At 46.1% G+C, this 7,500-nt stretch overlaps 1 protein-coding gene across 4 annotated transcripts in view; it reads right to left on the bottom strand.

Annotated features, from left to right (window-relative positions):
* The window catches only part of LOC143017424 (ras-related and estrogen-regulated growth inhibitor-like protein), a 111,006-nt gene extending 110,850 nt beyond the window's left edge, over positions 1-156 (bottom strand). For 2 of the 4 annotated variants that reach the window (XM_076172142.1, XM_076172146.1), the window contains exon 1: positions 1-112. This exon is cut by the window's left edge and continues 26 nt beyond it. The gene's annotated coding sequence lies outside the window, so the exon portion shown is untranslated. The other 2 variants (XM_076172145.1, XM_076172143.1) reach the window with 2 other exon arrangements.
* Positions 157-7,500: the final 7,344 nt, after the last annotated feature.

Genomic DNA, 7,500 nt, shown 5'->3' with positions numbered 1-7,500 from the left:
CTCCTGGTCTTCATTTCAGTCCGACACGCACACACACACACACAAAATCGTCAGCGGGCAACCGCGACAACAAATTTCGTCTTGTTTCGAATGAGATTGGAGAGCAGAGAACTCGCACACACACAAGACTGTGGGCCCGAGAGAGCTGCGCAGACGCACTTCAGCCCCGAAGTACTACGCGCGCTGTGCTTCCCTGGAGCTCGGGCAGGTTGGCACAAACACACACATACACACACACACACACACACACACACGCATACAAACAAACACACACGCGCGTGCGCACGCACATTCACACTTACACCTCACACCCCTTCTCCTCCTCTTCCTCTTCCCCTTACTCCTCCCGACCTCTTCCTATACGTCTTCCTTCCCCTCTTCTTCTTCTTCTTTCTTTACCTCCTCTTCCACTCCCATTTCTTCTTTCTCTTCCTTCGCTTAATCCTCTTTGTTGTCCTCTTCCTTCCCTCCTCCCTATTTTCTTCTACCTCCTCCCTCGTCCCTTCCTCCTCCTTCTTCGCTATTTTTCTCATTCTTGCTTTCCTTCCTATCCATCTTGCTATTTTTTTATTTCTCTATCTTTTTTCTAATCCAACTTTTTCTTTTCGTACTCATACTCTTTCTCCTTGTCCTCCTTTTCTCCCCCCTTTTCGTATTACTCCATCCTTTTCTATCTCTCCTGTTATTTCTCCTCCTCTCTCTTCTATTCCTCTTCTCCCTCCTCCTCCTCCTCCTCCCACTCCCTCACTTCACTCCATTCCTTCGACTCTATATCCCATCACCCCCTCCTCCTCCTCCTCCTCTTCTTTCATTTCACTCATTCTTCTCCTCTTTCTTCTGATCGTGGCCCTCTTTACTTTCTCCTCTTTTTCTCCCCTCACTCCTCTTTTATCCTTTCTACTCTCTTTTCTTCTTCTCCTCGTACTGTCCTCCTCTTCCGACTCGTACACTCTTTTTATGGGAAAGACATTATGGAACTCAGCCAAGAGCGATCCACCCATACGCACACGCTTGCGCGCGCACACACACCGAATGCCAGCCTCTCAAGGTTACACTTTTGGGAGAAGATGGGTGTTGATGGCTTTAGGGGACGAGTGATGGGAACCTAATCCTCTCCGACGCCCTCTCTCTGGACTGACATTATCAACACCCAGAAAGTCGAGGTAAGAACACATCTGTTCATTATAATACGAACACCTATGGCGTCACAGGGCGTTCTCTCTGAGATGAACTGACCTGTTCTTGTTTGGACTTCGGGGCTCCCACTCCATTCCCCGACCCCTTCTCGAAGTCCCCCTCGGGGAAGAAGAAAAAATCCTCGATCTCATTCATAGTTTTCGTTTGGAGGAGCACCTGGGTTTTATGGGCGGCGGTAAACAGACCCACAGACTCTTCATTCATTCTTTTATAAACAAAGAACCTTCCTCGACTTCTTCGGTGGCCATGGCCTCTACCAGAGGCTCTCCGCCTCACGTGACCCTGCCAAGGGTCTATGAAGCCCCACACACTTTTCACTCGTAAACAATCTCCATACATCTCGATGTAAACACTTCATCAGTAGGTACACTCTACTCCTCTTCCTCCTCCTCCTCTTCTTCCCCCTCCTCCTCTTCTTCCTATTCCTCCTCCTCGTTTTCTAGCTTCTCTTCTTCCTCGTTCTCCTAAAGCATGTTCTTCTGATCATGTTTTTGTGTTTATCCTTTTCGTTCTTTTCCCCTTCTTTACTTTCTCCTCCCCTTTCTCCACCTCCTGCTCCACTTCTTCCTCTCTATCCTCCTCCTCCTCTTCCTCCTCCTCTTCTTGCGCTTTCTCCTCTTTCTCCACCTCTTCCTCCCCCATCTTCTTCCTTTCTCCTCCTTTTCTTCCTTTTCTTCCTTCTACACTTGCACCTCCTCCTTATGCTCATCCTCATCCTCTTCCTACCCCTCCTCCTCTTTCTCATCTTCCTCCTCCTCTTCTTGCGCTTCCTCCTCTTTCTCTACCTCCTCCTCCACCTCTTCCTCCCCATCTTCTTCCTCTTTCTCCTCCTTCTCTTCCTTTTCTTCCTTCTATTCTTGCACCTCCTCCTCATGTTCATCCTCATCCTCTTCCTCTCCCTCCTCCTCCTCCTCCTCTTCCTCCTCCTCTTCTTGCGCTTCCTCCTCTTTCTCCACCTCCTGCTCCACCTCTTCCTCCCCACCTTCTTCCTCTTTCTCCTCCTTCTCTTCCTTTTCTCCCTTATATTCTTGCACCTCCTCCTCAAACTCATCCTCATCCTCTTCCTCTCCCTCATCCTCCTACCCCTCCTCCTCCTCTTCTTGTGCTTCCTCCTCCTTCTCCACCTCCTGCTCCACCTCTTCCTCCCCATCTTCTTCCTCTTTCTCCTTCTCTTCCTTTTCTTCCTTCTACTCTTGCACCTCCTCCTCATCCTCTTCCTCCTCCTCCTCCTCCTACCCCTCCTCCTCCTGTCCCGGAGTATCGTGCCATCCCTTCCACCCAACTTTCAAGGTTCACCTTGATGCGTATGAGGGCGACCGACAGCTGGAGGCATATTTAGAGGACGAGAAGGAGGAGCGACAGGTGGGGTAGGAGAAGAAAAAGAAGAAGAAGGAGAAGAAGAAGAAGGAGGAGGAGGAGGAGGAGGAAGAAGAGGAGGAAGTAGTAGAGCCGAAAAAAATGTCAGGGAAGAAACAGGAAGATAAAAAAGTGGAGAAGGAGGAGGAAGAGGAGGAGAAGGAAGAGAAGGAAGAGAAAAGACGAAGAAGAAGGAGGAGGAAGAAAAGGAGGCGGAAAAACCCGAAAAAAAATATGACAGGAGAGAAACAGGAAGATGAAAAAAACTGAAGGAGGAAGAGGAGGAAGAAGAGGAAGAGGAAGAAGAGGAGGAGGTGGAAGAGTAGATGAGGGGTTGGGGTAGTCATGCTAAACAGATATTTTGAGATCGTGGCATCCTTGCCCTCCATGGTCAATGCCAGCCCACTCCCTCCCTCCCTCTCCTCATTCTCTCCCTCCCTTCCCTCCCTCCCTCATTCTCTCCCTTTCCTCCCTCCCTTCCTTCCTACACCCCTCCCTCTTATTCTCCCTCCCTTCCTCCTTCTCTCCTTCCTTTTTCCACCCCTCCCTCCCTCCTTCCTTCATCCGTCCCTCCCACTCTCCCTCCCTCCTTCCCTCCTATTCTCCCTCCCTTCCTTCCTTCTTCCCTCCCTTCCTTCCTACGTCACTCCCCCTCCCTCCTATTCTCCCTCCCTTCCACCTTCCCTTCTTCCTCCTCTACCTCCCTTCCTATGCCCCTCTCTCCTACTCTCCCTCCCTACTCCTATTCCTTCTCCCTTTCTCCTTCCCTTCCTTCCTACGTTCCTCCTTCCCACTCTCCCTCTCTCCTTCCCTCCTTACCTCCCTCCTCTCCCACTCTCCTCCCCCCCCTCACTCCCCCAGCAAGAGAGTTCCACCCCTTGGTGTCACGCATTATCGTGTCGTTTCTTATAAGTGTCATCAATAAATACAGTATGTCTCTGCCATAATCAAGCCATTCCCGCTCATCACGGACTATTGATGGGACGGGTCGAGTGGGGTGGGTCGGGGAAATGGGAGAAGAAATGGGAAGCGGGGGATGGGGGGGCGGCAGAGAGGGTGATGGTGGAGATGGGAGGAGAGAAAGGAGAGGGGAGGAGAGAAGGGGAGGGGGAGGGGGAAGGGGAGGGCGAGGGCAAAAGTCATCTTATATCACTCACTAACCCCACAGTACTAAAAGAATATCTTCTATGTTTCTGTCGGACAAGCAGTTGTCACGGAGCCAGGCTGCCTAAGCAGAACACTCAAAGATGTAATGGAGCCGGGCTGCCTAGGCAGAACGCTCAAAGATGTCATGGAGCCGGGCTGCCTGGGCAGAACGCTCAAAGATGTAATGGAGCCAAGCTGCCTTGGCAGAACGCTCAAAGATATCATGGAGCCGGGCTGTCTAGGCAGAACGCTCAAAGATGTAATGGAGCCGGGCTGCCTAGGCAGAACGCTCAAAGATGTCATGGAGCCGGGCTGTCTAGGCAGAACGCTCAAAGATGTAATGGAGCCAGGCTACCTAGGCAGAAAGCTCAAAGATATCATGGAGCCGGGCTGTCTAGGCAGAACGCTCAAAGATGTAATGGAGCCGGGCTGTCTAGGCAGAACGCTCAAAGATGTAATGGAGCCGGGCTGCCTAGGCAGAACGCTCAAAGATGTAATGGAGCCGAGCTGTCTAGGCAGAACGCTCAAAGATATCATGGAGCCGGGCTGTCTAGGCAGAACGCTCAAAGATGTAATGGAGCCGGGCTGCCTAGGCAGAACGCTCAAAGATGTCATGGAGCCGGGCTGTCTAGGCAGAACGCTCAAAGATGTAATGGAGCCAGGCTACCTAGGCAGAACGCTCAAAGATGTCATGGAGCCGGGCTGCCTAGGCAGAACGCTCAAAGATGTAATGGAGCCGGGCTGCCTAGACAGAATGCTCAAAGATGTCATGGAGCCGGGCTGTCTAGGCAGAACGCTCAAAGATGTAACGGAGCCGGGCTGTCTAGGCAGAACGCTCAAAGATGTAATGGAGCCGGGCTGTCTAGGCAGAACGCTCAAAGATGTCATGGAGCCGGGCTGTCTAGGCAGAACGCTCAAAGATGTAATGGAGCCAGGCTACCTAGGCAGAACGCTCAAAGATGTAATGGAGCCAGGCTGCCCAGGCAGAACGCTCAAAGATGTCACGGAGCCGGGCTGCCTAGACAGAATGCTCAAAGATGTCATGGAGCCGGGCTGTCTAGGCAGAACGCTCAAAGATGTAATGGAGCCGGGCTGCCTAGGCAGAACGCTCTAAGATGTTATGGAGCCGGGCTGTCTAGGTAGAACGCTTTAAGATACCAACTTGTTAGCCTTTATTATGTTTACACAAGAAGGGCAGGAGACTGTTGGGTCCATAATGAGGTTGAATGTAGAGTGATTAATCGATAAGCAAACAAGAGAACAGAGACATAAATAATCAGGTAGATAAATAAGTAGATAAGTAATAGATAAACCAGTAGATAAACAAATCAGTGTATAAACATATAAATGAATAAATGAATAGATAAATAAATAAAAGTAGATAGATAAATAGTTAAATGAATAAATAGATATTCAAATAAATAAATAGATAAATAGATAAACCAATAAGTGAATACAAATGAATGAATAAATAAATAAATAAATAAATATATAGATAAATAGATAAACAATTATATATATATAAATAGTTAAGTGAATAGATAGGTAACCAAACGATAACGAGACAAATGAAGGTACATATACATACACATATAAACAAATAGTTCATTAAACCAAAAATATTGATATTTAAGTAACTGAACAAATAAATTAATAAATAAATGACAAGTGAGTGAATAAGAAAATAAATAAGAAAATAATAAATAATTATATAGATGAGTATGCAAATAAATGAAGAAACAAAATGAACAGATGGATATGTAAACATGTAAGATAGATAAACAAACTGAATAATCAAGAGGTCTTAGAACATATTACTCTGTTGTTTGTCTAAACAAGTCTTAAAACTTCAAAGTTTACGACTGTACATTCGATCGCACCCCTCCCCCCCAAAAAAAGAAAGAAAAAAAAAACACTCAATTGGCTCTTTGCGTATGGTTGGTACTCTACCTTATTATTATTGCTGGCACCAGGCGATTTTATTCATCTCCGTGGTATTGAGAGAGCAAAGGGTAACTTTGTTGGTACTTGATTATTACACTGTCTTCAGGGCCTGAAAAAAAAACAGGGGAGAGAGAGAGCGAAAGAGAGAGAGAGAGAGAGAGAATTTGATGTCCCGTCTATCCAACCAGGCTTAGAAATAATTAATGATAAATACTAATAAAAAGAAGTGAATGTGGTGTGATAAGTATAATGACGTTTGTGTTTGTGAATGTATGTCGGTCTGGGGGTTGGTAGGGGGGTTTGGACAAAGTGCTTGTTTTCGAGGGGGTGGGGGATAGATGCTGCATGGTTGTTGTTGGGTCCTTATCTCTTGAACCCCGAAACAAAGTACCGGCTGTGCCTCCCCGAACCCCCCCCCCCCGCCTTCTAATAGGTCCTGTTTGTCTCCCTTGAAGACTTTCTGGGGCGAGTTTCTCTCTCCTTCCTCCCCTGCAGAGGTACTTATCTTTGAAGTCGAAGACTCGTTTTACACGTATCAACTTTTCGCCGTGTGCCGTCCACGGCACGACGTCGTGCTATCGAATAACCATGGGTGTCTATGGACGCTTTCACGCGTGGTTGTGCCATAGCCACCCATGGCTATTTGAGAGCACGACGTCGTGTCGTGAACGGCGCACGGCGAAAAGTCGATACGTGTAAAACGAGCCTAAAACTCTTCGTCATACTCTTTCTGGCACTACTCTTGCCCAGCCTTTTATCTATTAATTTCATTTCTTATATAAACTTGTTCATCTCTTGTTCTCCCGGTTTCTGAAATATGCAAACAAAGCAATGTCTGACGTAAGTAGTACATTCTTGTTGCGTATTGATCTATTTATGTAATCCGCTATTTACTAATTATCTGTTCAGGAATTCACGCAAATTCATATTTTCTCCTACTTATTTATCTTATTCATTTATCTTTACCTAATCTGTTTATTTTATCTGCTTATATATTTACGTATTTACTATTGTATTTGTTTATTTGTTTATATATTTATCTGTTTATTTAGTTACTTATTTCCTTATTACTTGTTATTTACATTATTATAGTTTTTATTTATTAATTTATTATTATTATGATTTTTTCGCATCCGACCTAGGTATGGACCAAAAGGTCTCCTGTCGGCATGCTCCCGCCTTTGCAATCCTTTGTAATCCTTCATTTGTCTATATATCTATTTATGTATATATATCAAATATGTATTTATGTGTCAAGTTTTTCTTTATGTGTCCTCCTTATAAAACCAAAGGTATTTCATCTGTAATTTTTTTCACTTAAGTTAATAACAAAAATATGCTTATATATGTATGTGTTATGCGTATGGATATATTTATATATGTGCGTGTATTTATGTATGTGTGCATGAGTGAACACTAGTGAGTGTATGAGTTAAGGAGTTCGGGTGTATGAGTTATTGATTGCACAGGTTTTATACAGTTGCTACTTTAGAAACGCCTCTATACGGACCAGAGTCGCACAGAATGCTTAATTCCTACTATCCCTCCGTTGTGCTATCCTTCTTATCCTAAGCGCAAACTGAGTCACAGGCGACGTAGGCGACAGAGGCTACGCAGCCGACACAGGTGACGCAGGTGACGCAGAACAGAGCAGAGGCAGACTTCCTGTTTGAACTTCTCTCTAACTCAAAATACTGAGGTCGTACATTTACAAGCTTTCCGAGAGAAGGAGAAGCTCAAATTGTACTTTAGTTCAGCAACAGGAAGTCTGCCTTTGCTCTGTGCTGTGTCACCTCTGTCGCCTGTGCTGTGTCGCCTGTGTCTCTTCTTTATCATCACCTCTATGACTCCACCTCT

The sequence above is a fragment of the Oratosquilla oratoria genome, chromosome 32 (assembly GCF_046742065.1).
Source record: "Oratosquilla oratoria isolate Oo_2021 chromosome 32, ASM4674206v1, whole genome shotgun sequence".
Classification (NCBI taxonomy): domain Eukaryota; kingdom Metazoa; phylum Arthropoda; class Malacostraca; order Stomatopoda; family Squillidae; genus Oratosquilla; species Oratosquilla oratoria.
Note: the sequence above shows the minus strand (reverse complement) of the source record. Positions and strands in the feature narration are given on the sequence as shown.